General features: G+C 38.6%; 1 long non-coding RNA gene across 1 annotated transcript in view; it reads right to left on the reverse strand.

Annotated features, from left to right (window-relative positions):
• The window catches only part of LOC141279474 (uncharacterized), a 38,985-nt gene extending 23,159 nt beyond the window's left edge, over positions 1 to 15,826 (reverse strand). The window contains exons 1-3 of the long non-coding RNA XR_012333739.1: positions 15,664 to 15,826; positions 14,100 to 14,589; positions 13,144 to 13,221 (exon numbers count right to left, since the gene is read on the reverse strand). This is a non-coding gene — a long non-coding RNA (uncharacterized lncRNA). The remainder of the gene's footprint in view (positions 1 to 13,143; positions 13,222 to 14,099; positions 14,590 to 15,663) is intronic.
• Positions 15,827 to 16,042: the final 216 nt, after the last annotated feature.

A 16,042-nucleotide genomic window follows, 5' to 3' on the forward strand; every position in this document is an offset into this window, starting at 1 on the left:
TTCTAGTCCATATGTGTGTGTGTGTGTGTGTGTGTGTGTGTATGTGTATATATATATAACATAAAATATATATATTATATATAAAATGTATATATATTAATATAAAATGTATATATATATAAAATCCCTCCCAAAAAAGTGGCTTTATATTCCTTATATGGCTTTGTCACCTGCCCTTTTTCTTAACATTGTGAGCATTTCCCATGTCATTAAGTTGTCTCTGAAAACATTATTTTAAAAGTTGCATCAGAACAGCCCTTATGGGCTTCCCTGGTGGCGCAGTGGTTGAGAGTTCGCCTGCCGATGCAGGGGACGCGGGTTCGTGCCCCGGTCCGGGAAGATCCCACATGCCGCGGAGCGGCTGGGCCTGTGAGCCATGGCCGCTGAGCCTGCGCGTCCGGAACCTGTGCTCCGCAACAGGAGAGGCCACAACAGTGAGAGGCCCGCGTACCGCGAAAAAAAAAAAACAAAAACAGCCCTTATATAGATGTGCTATAATTTACAAATCAGCCTCTTACAGTTGTCCACGTAGGTAATTTACAAATTAGTTTTCTGTGGTTGTATATGTATGGATGTGTACATCTACTTTTTAAAAAATATTTAGAAAATATCAGAGACTAGTTATGTCTACATTATCTATAAGCAATGACCAACCTGGTACTTTTTGCAGTTTTAAGATTTAGATTACAGTACAGTCAGTGCAATCAATTGTGTGGTGAATGAGAATTTAAAGTGACCAAAAATAGGATAGATTCAGTCAATTTGATATCCGTGAATAGAACAGCTTCAGTCATCACAAGATTAATCGCTAAGGTGTTAACATAAACCAGTAGAGACACTTCAAATTAAGGACTTTGTAACATTTAAAGTCTCACCCCATTAGCCTTTCCGTGCAAGTGCCCTCAGGCTTTCCAGGGCATAATTGCATGTGGTTTAAGAAGATTTAAGATGAGGGCGATCCACTCAGCAGAGAGCAAACTTGACCATTGTTATCTTACTTTAATTAATTTCTTTATTCTCTTTCAGTTCACTCAAAACCTGAATCTAAAAAAGTAAAATCGTGTTCTTTTGAGTTGAGGAAACAATTGAGTTATAAAGTAATCTGCTGAAGAGAGGATCAAGGACTGTAAAATTTAGAATTCCTAACAGGTGGACCTGAATTGAAAGCCCTTTTACACCAGGTTTTTCATGCTTCAGTGGCAGACTTTTCTTCCAGGTTCCCTGGATCGTGCCTTTAACCCCTTGGGGTTTGTGAACATAAAGCTTCCTTCCTTTGACTTACAGCCTAGGCTAGCATTCTAAAAATGATTGGGTTCAAAAAGTTACTCCTTTTTTTAACTCTGTAAGAAGTTAAGGTTCTTTTAGAAACCAAATCCTCTCGAGACGCCTGAAAAGTGTTCTCTTTTTCCATAGCAACCCTTTTATTGCATGTTGGAAACTTAGTTAGATTATAAGTACTTTTGCACCTGCATTCATTCATTTACCTGAAGCGTATTTATTGACTAATTGACTACCTACTAAGTACCCAGCATCTATAGCCTGTTTCCTCTTGGAGCTTATTCTTTGGGGGAGAAACAGACATTAATCATATGACCAAAATGAAACAATAAATGTGAAAGATACTGGAAGGAGAGGTAGTTGGTGCTATAAATGCTTGTAATAGGGAGAGAATAGTCACACACAGAGTAGGAGGCTTCTATGACATTGAAAGATGAGAAGGTGTATGCCATAGGGACGGGGGAGGAAAGAACATTTCAGAAAAGGGAACTGCACTGGCAAAGGCTGTAAGGAGAATCAGGATAGCAAGGACATAAGAGTGTGTGACCTGATCAGATTCACATTTACAAAAGATTTACACAGGCTGCAGTGAGCTAAATAGATGGGTCGCTAGGTCCTAAAGCTGTGATCTCTGGTTTGGTGGTGAAATAACTACTATAAACAAGCCACAAGATGACACAGATTAATCATATAAAAATATTGTTAAAGCCATCCAGTAATAATACACTGTATTATTCACAATGCCTTTTACTCAAAGATTGAAAATATAATGGGAAAAAAAAGAAAATTGCACCACTAAAGGCTTTATGGGACAAACCACATTTGACACACAAATAACTTATAAGGTCTAGGAAGAAAAGACAAAGTAGTTTCAAAAATGTTCCATTTAATAACACAATGTGTCAGACAAGGATGGTGGTGGTGAAAAAGGTATGAGAGTGGCACTCTCCCTGTAAAGGTACAGGGCCACTGCCCTAAAGGAACTGAGAGTCTAGTGGTGCAGACACATGATCAAGCCTTTACAGCACACTCAGACATGTTTTAAGACAAGTGAGCATGCAGGAGAGAGTGTCTGCCCTGATGGTATGGGCCGTCAGCCAGATTTCATGGAGGATAGGAAGCTGGATCTGAGTGCTGAAGAGGGAACATTCTCGAGGCAAATGTGAGAAAGAAAAGCGAAAAGGACAAAAGAAACAGAATGAGTGAAGGCATTATATTATGCTAAGGAAATTGCTCAGTACTACAGAGCAGTGCTTTTCTCCAAAAGCTGGTTTAGGATTGCATTTTCATGTGTCTGTAACAAAATGAGAAAAATGAGGATGACGAAGAAGACACACACATTTTCAAAGACACACAGATTTCCCAGGTACTGGGAACACAACAACGGACAAAATCTGCCTTTATGGAGCTTACATTCTACTGGAGAGACAACCAATAAATACATAAGTGAAAAGTGCTTTCAAATAGAAGTGCTTTGAAGAAAAGTAAAGCTGGATGAAAGAAAGTAACTAGGGGAGATATTTTAGATACTGTAGTAGGCGTTTCTGCTGAGGTGACAGTTAGATGGAGAAAGGAATGAAGTGGGAAAGTGAGCCATGCCACTATCTGGACAAATATCTGTTCCCGATAGAGGGAACAGCAAGGGCAGAAGCTCAGAGGCAGGAAAATGCTTGGCACGTTTAAAGAGGAGTACAAAGAACAGCTGATCCAGAGTAAAGAGACCGAGAAGGAGAGGTAAGATAGGAGTATGAGAAGATAGCTGGGGACTGGATTATGTAGGTCACATCTCTGCCTCACATTTTCTTGTAGGAGATCAAGATAGGGAACTTGGATTTTATTCTATGTTGAGAGAGAATAAATCTAGTTCTGTGTTTCCCTGAGTATGTTCTGTGGAATACCTGAGGTAAGAAATGCTCTTTTAAAAATATATTTTTACAGTAAAGTAGATTATGAAGTCCAGACTGCTGTGTCCCCCTGGGGCAGATTCAGTATGTGTCTTAGATGGTTCTTCTCAAAAGAAAACCTGGAGCAAGGACATAGTTTGCCAGTTGTTTTTTTAGAGAAATGAGCCCAAGGAACACGAGTGAAGGACTGGGAAAGGGAAGAGGAATGCTGAGCCTAAGGGGCTTTATTGAGCTGATAGTCAAAAAACAGTATCTAGAACTATGAAAAACCCCATTTGGGGTATGACCAATGGAGAATGTTATCCCTTTAGTGCTGGACATTATTCTTTCGTTAATAATTTGACTTAAAAGAACATTGTTTTTTGGAGTCATTCCACATTTTCAGTTTAGAGTCAATTAAAACTGCCCAGTCTTTGTCCTGTGGTAATGTGGCAGCTCAATCACGTGAAGCTGGAGATGCTGAGTGGATGTCCCGGGAAGCTACCAGTAACTGAGTCACTTTGGTCAAGTCACTCTTGACTTGGGCATCTCATTCCTATTTAAACTTAAAGGGCTTGGGATAACTCTGAGATTGTTTTTATTCATTTAGTATTTATACGAATTACTTTTAATGTATAGCTCCTCTTCTATATTTGTACAGTATTTTTAAAAATACTTAAGTACTTTTAACCTAATTAAGCTTTACCTTGTTGAAACTGGAATATTAATTGAGCACTTTGTTGTCTTTTGTATCCTATTTCTGATTGTGTATGTCCCTCTTAGCTTCATTATACATGAAAATCTCATCAAATGCCTCGAATGTTTCTATATAAGATATTGATAAACACAGGACATGAAACTTCTTTCAGATTTTGGTCCTGGGGGAGAAATCTAGATGACAGAGAATATTACATTTCACAGTCCTATGTACTATGATTGAGCAAATACGAAAGTAAAACAGGCAGACATTAATGTCTCATGGAGGAAACCAATGTACCTAAATACCAAAACAAAGTAAAGCAAAGTTTTTTAAAAATCCTCAAAATAAGTGAGTAGTATAAAGTAAAATAGGAGAGCAATTAATTTTTCTATGAATAACCATCTTTATGAGTAACAGTGGCAAACATTAAGACATCCAATAGTTTAAAATCTAAGAGAGTTTCATTCAACATTTCCTATTAGATAGTGAGGTTTTTTCAAGAAAGTTTACAGGAGTTTAATTATTCTCCAGAGCATAATATCTACCAAAGAGCTCACTATTCCTTTAAATTTGGTTAAACTCCCTATGGAGTAGTAATATGCCACTTTTGACCTCCATTTTAATGGAAGGATTTCATTAATACCTTTTCTTAACTACTCTTCTAATTAATATGTACAAGTCAGAAGAGATGATTTACACTACTTGATTTCATAAAGAAGAGGAACTAAGAAATCATGAAATAAAAGCTTGATCTAAGTACACAGTAGGATGCTCGACGATGCATACTGAAAGCGAATTTCTCATCGGGCAGCATCCAGCCAGAATCCCAGTGCCAAGCAATTCCACTGGCAGAATGTAGAAGATGTGTTTTCTATCATCAAGAGGCTCTGCTGAAAAGAGAGCCCAACAAAATGAGAAGTGTTTGAATGAAGGCCAGGTGAAGAGAAATGCAACTTCTATTTTATAGGGACTGTCTTTAAACACTCCAACACCATTAAAGGTATTTCAGTCACTCTGGCTTTATTTTAGAGTCTTTGCCTCACAAATAAGCAATGGGAGAAAGATTGGTTACTCATACATCTTTTATACCATCTCCTTAGGAATGGTATCCAAGGCAGACTCCTATTCTTTTCCCCCTGAAAGTCAGTTTGTGACAATACCAATCAAATAAACTTAAAAATTCTAAAAATTCCCAAATCTCACCTTCATTTTGTATTTTAGGATTGTAGCAACATCTGCTAGAGAAAACACTGAATATAAAGAAGAGAAAGGAATATGTGTTGTGATCACTCAGGTGGGGGTAGAATTATACAGATTTTATTTTTGGGCAAGTCCGTACAGTATTTACTGAAGAAGCTACTATATATAATTTCCCTTCATCTGTATTCTGAGAACTAAGTTTGTAACAATTCCATATTCCTCTTCTTTTAGTTCTGCCATCCTTATCTGGTAATCTGTAAAGGAGTCTTAAATTAGTTTTCTGTCTAAGATGATAATCTCTCATGGAATTTTCAGAAAAATCCACATGAAAAACTTCGACTTAATCCAAAAATGTGTTATTGCTAGTTGCTGGGGATGATTCATATGTGATGAAAACATGATTCCCCTTCTCATGGACTGTACAAGTAGGATCAGTAAGGGAGAAAAATAAGTAAGTTAAAGATAAACCAGAATGTGCTAAATGTTGATACACGTAAACCTAGTAATTGGGAGGGAATTGTGAGGAGAAGGGGGTTTGATTCAGAGAATCTTCATGAAGGAAAGGACATTTGAGTGGCTCAGAAAAGGTTTGGATGGAGAAAGGCCAACTCAAGTGGAATGATCTGAGCAGAGGCAGAGAAATTGGGAAGTGTTGACTAGCTCTACACAATGGAGAAGAATCTAGATTGTCTGAGGTGTAGGATTTTGAGAGGAAGACTTGGGGAATAAAACTGGAGAAACTGGCTGGAGTTAGATCTCAGATGAGTGGAATGAGGCAATGGTGTTGTGACTACAGTGTTAGTACATGCAGATACTTCCTCAAAGAAATGACATGCGCAAAGATATGTTATAGGAAGATCAGTCTGAAATGTGGAGTAGAGTGGATTAAGGAAAAGAAAAGACTATGGCAGGGAGAACAGTTGGATATAAATGCAGTGGTTTCAGGTGACAGTGATAAGAACTTTAGGCTGGGGACAATGGCAATGTGAATAATCCGTTATGAATCCATTGAAGTTCTTGTAGCTCCACAGGCCTGACAACTCGATTCTAGAAAGGGATTGGTGAACCTTGAGAGATTCTATTTTTTATACTAGAGGATAAAAATTTCTAAAGATTAAAAAAATTGTAGATGCCATCCTCACTCTCCCTTTAGATAATTTAAAAAAAAATTCATTTTCTTCTAATAGGCTATTTATATGAGAAATACAGCCCAAATGTGTCTTTAAGTATTCAAAACATTAGGATCAGAGCTCCGATAAAATGTAGGCCTTTTACTGTTTTTATGGATTTTTGTATTTCAATGCAGAAAGCATGACGTACTCTTATGATCACATCTTGTCTTTGTGAAGGAAGTCTCCTTTTTGTCTCTCCTAGGGCTGATCATAGTATTTGAGGTATATTTTACACAGTACCACTCAGTGAAAATCATATGCTATTGGGAGTCCAAGTGCAGCAATTCCAGTGACATTGATTGATTTTGTACAGGTTCCTATGAAGAAAATACTTCACCCAACTCAATTATTCTGCTAATATTAATTTAAATGCTGATATTTACAATGTTCACAATTTAAGCATAAGTGAAACATCCCAAGGTTTCTTTATATAACCCAATCAAAGAATTATAAAAGATGACTGATGCCATACGTTTCCATTTAAATAGTTGTATGTGGATAATCACTGAACTAAATCTATTCCTGCTGTTACGATGTGACACTATCATCATTCCTCAGAAGTTTCTCTTAAAAAACTGTAAGTGAACCATTAAGCTTTGGCTCAAGGGCACAATAATCCTCACATCAATATAAATCAACATAAGTTAATGGAAAATTGAATTTGATGTTCAATACATTGTAATTCCTGCCTCATACATCCCACGACTGTAGATTTTCTAAAATGGGTTAATTTTATATGATGAAATGTCATACTAGACATAAAAACTCTTGTATTCTTTTATAACTATTATTTGGGAGTAGGAATTATCTCATTTCTCCTCTAATTGGTGAATTTTTTTTTTACTATGTTTGAAAGTAATTTTCTTGAATAATTTGTTTTCATAGATATACATAAAAATTAACAGTTGGAAATTGGAGAAATGGAATCAACCTGTACTTTGCAGTTTACACAATATTTCATTTACTTGTCATAACAATTCTACTGTACTGGATTGTATACTGTCCTCCCAAAATTCACGTCAACCTAGAACCTGTAAATGGTATCCTATTTGGAAATAGGGACTTTGCAGATGTAATCAAGTTGAGTTTAGACTGAGTTAGGGTGAGGTCTAAATCCCGTATGACAGGTGTCTTTATAAGAAAAGGGAAATTTCAATACAGAGACACATAGGAATAATGCCATATGATAACAGAGGCAGAGACTGGCATGCTGCATCTCCACAGGAAGGACTGCCAAGGATTCTCAGCAACCACCAGAAGCCAGGAAGGCGCCAGGACGAATTCTCCCCTAGGACCTTTAGAGAGGGTGTGATCCTACCAACACCTAGATTTGGAACTTCTAGGCTTCAGAACTGGGAGGAAATAAACTTACGTTGTTTAAAGCCACCCAGTTTGTGGGAATTTGTGTAGCAGGCCTAAGAAACTAATACATCTAGAAAGAATTTTACTCAAATTGATTGATAAAGCATCTGTGGAAGAAATGAGTATTTCTGACTGCCTAATTAGTGAGAGTGTTTTATATAATTTATTATGTAGTAATAATCTGCAAGGCAGATATTAGTATTTACATTTTAAAAACTAAAGAGGCTCCAAAAAGTTAACGTTTACTGTTGTCACTCACGTCTTTTCATTTCAAAGCCTTGAGTTTTTTCCCTTACTTCAAGCAGCCTTGTGAAGTAGGGCAAACTGTTAACAGGAGGAGTTCTAGCTCCATCTGGGTACCTCTCTGCAGGAGTTAGTGTACAAAGGATTTGTGTTAGGTGAGATGTCAAGTAAGCTAACTTCTAATTCTTTTCCAATTCTGAGGTCCTAGAAAAGATCCACCGGGTCACACAGAATTCTAGAATACTATTGGATTTTAGAGCCCCTATTAAAACCCAGGCCTCTGAAGCAAAACACACAGACTGCATCCCTGTGGAACACATGAAGTGGAGAGGCAGCACCGCTGAGAACTAGTCGTTCAGTTCATTGGATCTCTGATGACTTTGCTGTACTCTGTTAAGGCACAGCAAAGGGTTCTTGTTCTGTACATTGCCAACTGAGGTAATGACTTTTAAAAATCATCAGTTTCTAAATGGAAATTCTCATATATCTAAATTCTTCTTTATTATGTATCTAACCAATATCAAAATTCTTAACATAAAAAGTATGACTGGACTATGAGTCAGAAGACCACAATTCTAATTTTGGGTTTGCCATGAATTAGCAAATGATGCAGTCTCTTTACTTCCATAGCCATATCTATAAAATGAGACAGAGATCATTACTTGTTCAGCAGACATTCATTGAGCTTCAGTATGGATCAGGCACTGAGAACAGTCCCCTTAACGATAGAAGGCATAGAATGGAGAAGGCAATTATGTTGATTGGTGGTGTGCTCTCTGTATTTTGGTTAAATGTTTGTATCATTTCCTATCCTGACGTTCTGTAATGTTTTGTATATATGGGAAAAACATTTCCCAAACTATATTCTACTGTTGTATTATTTAACCAGAACCACTTCAAAAAGATCTTTCTCTCCATTTGTTTTTCATTCCCATAGATATTTGGATAAGAAAGATAGGGCCAACCATAACTTACTGACAAACACAAAACTGTTCAATATGGCAGAGTCAAAATTTAAAACCAACATTTGAGTAAATATTTATCACGTATATTTAAGTCTGTAGAATATCCCAAGTTAGAGTGGTAGCAAATGACACAATTCGAGATCAAAAACAAAAAAGAATTTTTAACCACCTCTAGGCTCAGGCTAATTTACAAAATGAAAGGAGAACTTGTAAAATTTGAGTTAACACTTCAGGTCAAATTGGGCCAAACTGAAGGCTTACAAATAAAGTTTTTTATTTTTCTTCAATTTATTTTATTTATTTATTTTTGGCTGTGTTGGGTCTTCGTTGTTGCTGCGCACGGGCTTTCTCTAACTGCGTCAAGCGAGGGCTACTCTTCATCTTTGTTGTGGTGCCCGGGCTTCTCACTGCAGTGACTTCTCTTGTTGCGGAGCACAGGCTCTAGGCATGTGGGCTTCAGTAGTTGCAGCACGTGGGCCCAGTAGTTGTGGCTCGTGGGCTCTAGAGCACAAGCTCAGTAGTTGTGGCACACGGACTTAGTTGTTCTGCGGCATGTGTGATCTTCCCAGACCAGGGCTGGAACCCATGTCCCCTGCATTGGCAGGCGGATTCTCAACCACTGCACCACCAGGGAAGCCCCACAAATAATGTTTAGATGACATCTTTCTCATAGTTCCAAGATTCCTGGTATATGAAGAGATTGAATTCTCGTTGCCTTCATGAAACTGAGAGTTAGAACAAGAAGGTACCCGAAGAAAAAATCATCTAGTTTAATTCCTCAGATAAAATGCCTGAAGTCTAGAGTGGGTTAGAGACTTGGTCAGCATTTACCTCATAAAAAAGCCAAGAATATTCATGAAGGACACTGTGCATTCCCATCTTTATTCAGGTTGAATATAATAATCTTTTTTCTGTCCATTAGTCTTGTAAGAGGAAGAAGTTTTTTTAAACTACTTTTTCCATATGTCTATTTATCTATTGAGTGTTATACATTTTGGTATAAAATTCAGAGAACTCTTCTGTAACTCTTCCCAGTATAACAATACCATTTTCTGATCCTTCAATCAGAAGGATCAGAATTGAATTTGATTGAGTTGGGTTGAGTTAGATTAATTCAAGAGATTCTCCCTCCCGCCTCCCCCTACCTCTCTCTCTCTCTCTCTCTCTCTCTGTCTGTCTCCTTCTTCCTTCCCTTCCTCTCTCCCTCTGTCTCCTTTCTTTCCGCATAGATACAACTGTTGTGTATATTTCATAGCTACTTGTTGGCATCTTTCTTGCTTTATATTCATTTTGGGCAGTTTACGCTTTTAACTTTAGATATGATGAAATATCATAAGAAAAAACTATTAAGATTTTTTCTTGCCTTTTAATGAAAAAAAATCAGAAATCATAAAGCAAAATCTTTTTAAGACAATTTGCCCTACATAATCAGCCCGAAAGATTCAAACGGCTCAGTAGCTGATCATACATTTTCAAATCTAAGGCAATCAATGAATAAATCCAGGCTGAGATCAGCTTGAACTTACTTCATAAGCCAGTAGCCACATTTCACATACAGATAAAAATCTGATTATGAAAAATAGTATTCAGTGAAATGTATCACTTGAATATGCCCAAAGATTGTATTGACTACGACTAAACGTTTACATATGTATCCTGGTAAGATGGCATATTGCCAACAAAATGATTTGGCTATGTTTTCAATTTGTCTGTCTTTGGAGTTTCCAAAATCAACTGACTGAAAGATTATTATCATAGCTAGTCATTTAATGACTGAAAGTTTTACTTAAATTCACATTTTAAAGATAAATCTGAATCCAGTCAAATCATTATAGATTCACAACTGTGGACAAACTTCCCCAAGCTTAATGTGCTAGGAAATGAAGACTATTACTATTTTAATAAAGGTCTTCAAAATAAATGTTAAATAAGGAAAACATACATAGATTGCCCAAACCAGGTGGAAATCATTATCAAAATCGCCTTTAAATGATATGTGAAATTATATATCTTTAAAAATTGTAGATTTTACATCAGTAACATCTTTGCCATGTTAAGTTTTTCTAATTCAAAAGGAGAGTATAAAGTTGACCCTAATAACCTTGCTGATATATGGGTTAGAATATAAAATTCATGGCCTACTGGAAGATGTCAAGATTTTATTATAATTGACATTCTAGCCCTGTCACTCTGAGTATCAGGCAAATCCTTAAACTTGGTGTTGCTTCACTTCCCTCTTCTGCAGAAAAGATTTAGTAATAATTCCCACCCACCTATTAGTGTTATGACAAGACTTATTGTGACACCTGGCACAACCTAGGTCCTTAACAAATGTCAGAAACACTGAAGAACATGTGTTTAAGAGTTAAAGACTAAAGCAGTATGTAAATAATGTGTCTATCTACCTAAATATTTATCTATTTTCCAAGTATTGAGCCAGACATATATGCTGCTTCAGGTTCCCTGAAGCCCTTTTGAGTACATTTTCTCTTAATTTCGTATCTGAAGCAACAGCAGGAGATCCCTGAAAGAGGCACTTGATGCCTGCATGCCCACCCAGCTCCAGGGAACACCTGGTTTCTTTCAGCTTTCACTTGGGACCGTGCACTGAAGTGTAGAGTTCAGTGATTTGTAGATGAGGTTAATACACCTATGTTCTTAAGACAGGTAATTAATCCCTTGACTTTTACCACAGTAAACACATAGACATACATGTTATTTTACGTGCTTAAATATGTGAAAACAGAGGTCAAGGGCTGTGAAGAGATTTTTACTGTATTTGAAAACCAACGTAGTCTGCTCGAGTTCTATCGATATTGTGTTGAAATAAGACCTATGACTTCTGGGTCACAAAACAAAATATTATAACTCACAGCGCAGCAGGCACCATGAGCTTTATGTTCACATTGGTTCCCTTGTCCCCAAGTCCCACGAGAGTGATGCAGCATGGGTCCAAGTGGATGCCGGGTGCAGAATAGGTTTGTGTCACAGCTGAGGAGTATCAGACTTTTATAAGAGGACTTCAAATCTGCTTAACTTTTGTCCCAAAGGGAAACATTGTGTGTCTTTCAAGGCTGTTCACTATACAAACATCCTTGAAAAGATAGTGCAGAAGAAAACCTTGTTAGTTCTCAGGCTCTCAAGATGTGCAGAAATGAAGGTCCCATTGAGAACTGTATTGTGAGAGGAGGTTACAGACATCCCTCATCCCTAAATACTTCAATGTATATCTCCTAAGATTGAAGACATTCTCCTTCATGGCCACATTGCCATTATCACTCCTAAGAAAATTAGCATTAGTAATCACTTTTTTAAAATTCCTTGTTAAATTTCCTCTTTTGCTAGAATCTTTGGCACATGCAAGTATATATAATGTGACTAACTTACTAATTCATTAGTGTTATATTCAGAGTTCTCTAGTGAGAAGCGATCATTTGTAAATACATTTAAGATCCCTGCTGTATCTGATGGCATCATAAGAAAGGGTTGAATAGGCAAAACTTGTTTTTGCTAGGAAAGAAATAAAGTGTGATGTTGAAACGTGGTTGCAAATACAATAATAGCAACATCAATAATAATAGCTGGCATTTTATACAGCTCTTATTATGTACTGGGCACTATGCCAAGGTTTTACATCATTTACTTAGTTCATTCTTGTTAGCAGTTCCATGAAGTTTTCATAAGATGAAAAAATTAAAGTAACTTTCTCAAGGTCAGTGAGTAAACGGCAGAACCAGGACCTGGGCTCCGGTCTGGATAATTCTGCAGCCCTTGCTCTCAAACACTGTGCCATATTATACTGTTCACCTTCTGCTGGCATGAGTTTGCCAGTGTGTGCTTGCTTGTATTCCATTAGCACAAATCATTTCCACAAAGATATCCACTCTTTGAAGGTGGGCCTATATATCTCTTGGCTTTGGTAGCTTCCCACACCTTCTAGAGGCATCACCATATTTAAGACTTTTACATCTTTACTGTGTTAAGTTTTTCTAATTCAAAAGGAGAGAATAAAGTTGACCCTAATAACCTAGCTGACTTATGGGTTAGAATATAAAATTCATAGCCTACTGGAAGATGTCAAGATTTTTTTTATAATTCATTCTAGCCCTGTCACTCTGAGTGTCAGGCAAATCCTTAAACTTTGTGTTTCTTCACTTTCCAGAAAAGATTAAATAATTCCCACCCACCTATTAGTGTTATTACAAGACTTATTGCGACACCTGGCACAACCTAGGTCAAGAGAGAGGCAATGTGGCATCAGAAGAGACTATTTCAAAGTCATCAGAGACCTGAGGCCTGGAGTCAAACAAAACAAATTCAAATCCCAGCTTATCACTTACCTTGTGGGAGCTTGGCGGGTCAGCTAACCTCTGTATGATGACTCTTTTGCAAAACGTGGATGATACTGCCCCTCTGTCCTGGAGCAAAGTCAAAGATAAAAGCATGTCATGGATGATTCTTCACTAAACACTCCCCTCTGGGGAGTGCCCGACCCCAGCTTCCCCAGAGGGAGAGTCAGAACAGCAAGAACAACCAAACTTCAGGCATGGGGGTCGCTCAGTCTCAGGACAAATGAGTATGTACAAGGCCCCAGAAGACTGAGCGTCTCATTTAGCCTGTCCTTGGGTCCCTTCAGGCAGCTCTGATTACAAGCAAAAACCACAGATATGAAACAGCATTGTTTATTCACTCTCTGGGTGAATCAACGGGTGTCCCATGCTCAGAAGCACTCCTAAGAACACTGACTCCCACATTTCTCCTTCGTGACTATATTCTTTTTCTGTGTTAAATACTTTTTAATGAACTCCCCAGCCTCTGATCTTGTGGAGTGGATGCAGCCACAACTGACTTTGCCTCTAATTACTGTTCACTTCATTTGCCTCAGTCTTGCCTCCTAATATGCCACAGACATAAGACTTCGGGGGAGGAGTGGGGACTCCCACTGCCAGTGAAACTGAGATTAGCGTATGGGCAAAAGAACTCCAGTTTGAACCCGTGGTCTAACTCCAACCATGTTCTGGGCTTTCCTTGCCTTTATGGTTGATCAGTTCCGCCTACTTACAAGTGACTAACATTAGAAGAAGGTAAAAGTTTCCACATGATCCACTAGCTACTGCTAGATTTTTTCTTTCCCCTCTATGCTCTTTATGAATATACAGGGATAGCTGCTTCTGAAGACTATTCCCTTGGGGGTGATTTCAACCTCCTTCAATAACAAAGGATCCTAGGAGATACCTCCTCAGAGAATAATCTCTAATAAAGTTTATTGTTCTCCGTGATTGGTAAGAAAACTCACAATGCTTAACCCCAAACTTGGGGTGACTCATGCCTTCTCTCAGTCATGATGACCTTTCAACATTCCTGAAAATCGGATGAGGAAATCTTTCCCAAAGGACCACATGGGGAAATGTCATCATGAGTTTGACATGTTGGATTATTCCACGATTTTCTTCCACGAGATTCTGGAACACATTACACAAATGAAGTACACCACAGCCACCAACACAGGTTTCCCACAGCAACTTCAGTTACATATGTGCTTGGCATACATTTGATGACTTGGATTCCAGGAATGGACTTTTAAGAGGAAAGTAGAGGGGCTTCCCTGGTGGCGCAGTGGTTGAGAGTCCACCTGCCGATGCAGGGGATGCAGGTTCGTGCCCCGGTCCGGGAAGATCCCACATGCCGTGGAGCGGCTGGACTCGTGAGCCATGGCCGCTGAGCCTGCGCGTCCAGAGCCTGTGCTCCGCAACGGGAGAGGCCACAGCAGTGAGAGGTCCGCATACCTCAAAAAAAAAAAAAAAAAAAAAGAGGAAAGTAGAAAGCAATGATATAAATTTGGAAGTGAAAGTGTGACCATCTAATCCAATAGTTTTAAACATTTTTTAAGCCATACCTTCCTTTGTTAAAATAAAATGTTATGTGGAAGTTCAAGAGAAAAAAAGATTGAGGAAGAAGCACTCCAGTGGAAATCGGGTACCTGTGATTCTGTTGATGGAGGAGACCAGGACTCTTGCCCAGTCAGCACTCTCTTCCTGCAATTCAATCCCCCTCCCCACAGGTGGTGTGCTCTGAAGAATTTCTAGAGTTCCATGGAGCAGAGTTTGGAAATTGTTGATCTAATCAGCTCTCTGTTCCATTATAATTCACCAAATATTTGTTGAGCATCTCCTACATTGCTGATACTCCACTAAGTTCTTAGGATACAGAAGAGACTGTGGTTCCAACCTTCAAGGGGCTTACATTCCAGAGAGGATTTATTGCATAATTTAATTTAATGTGCTCAATATTCTGATTAAAATTTGCTTGGCATGTGGGACTGCAGAGACATGCAGTCTGGGAACTGTAAGGAAGGACTTTCTGTAGAAGTTGATCTGATGGTTAACTTGTTAGAATAAAACCACACTGGAAACATAAACAGGACCCAGAATTTAACTGATTGGTGTAGAGTTAAGAACCTTGGCTTTGGGGTCAGGCTGACTGGGTTTTACTTCCAGCCCACTGTTTACCAAGTGGGTCAACTTGGGCTAGAGTGACTTAACCTCAGTACTCAGCCATAAAATGGTGATCACACTTGACTCAGGATGTTCCAAATATTAAAGTAGATCATGTCTGCACAGTGCTGGATCTCATGCCCCGAGCATGGTAGCTATTGAAGACTCTTCTGTCTTCTGTCCCTCGCCCGCCTCAAGCCCATTATGTTGGGTGAAAGAAAAACTAGTTTCTATGCATAGTGCCACTAAAGAGGAGACTATCCTTTTAAAAAAAATATTTTAAGATGCTGCTGTTTCAGAATTTGGCACTTCATGACCTTTTGGGTTGAAGAATAACTATTTCAAAAAGTACAGGCTTGGGCTTACCTGGTGACGCAGTGGTTGAGAGTCCGCCTGCCGATGCAGGGGACACGGGTTCGTGGCCCGGTCCGGGAAGATCCCACATGCTGCGGAGTGGCTGGGCCTGTGAGCTATGGCCGCTGAGCCTGGGCGTCCGGAGCCTGTGCTCCACAACGGGAGAGGCCACAGCAGTGAGAGGCCCGCATACTGCAAAAAAAAAAAAAAAGTACAGGCTTCTGGAATTGCTACTGACACTGCAGAAAAGCTTTTGAGCATTTAGAATCTTTTACCTGCCCTCTAAGCTTGGTTGTTTAAGAATATGCCTGATGTCATGAGTCATTTCTGCGATGTTTTCTCCTATAATTTAAGAGGCACATAAATTCAGGAGCAAAGGTGATCCACAATA

This window comes from Tursiops truncatus, chromosome 9 (assembly GCF_011762595.2).
Source record: "Tursiops truncatus isolate mTurTru1 chromosome 9, mTurTru1.mat.Y, whole genome shotgun sequence".
Lineage (NCBI taxonomy): Eukaryota > Metazoa > Chordata > Mammalia > Artiodactyla > Delphinidae > Tursiops > Tursiops truncatus.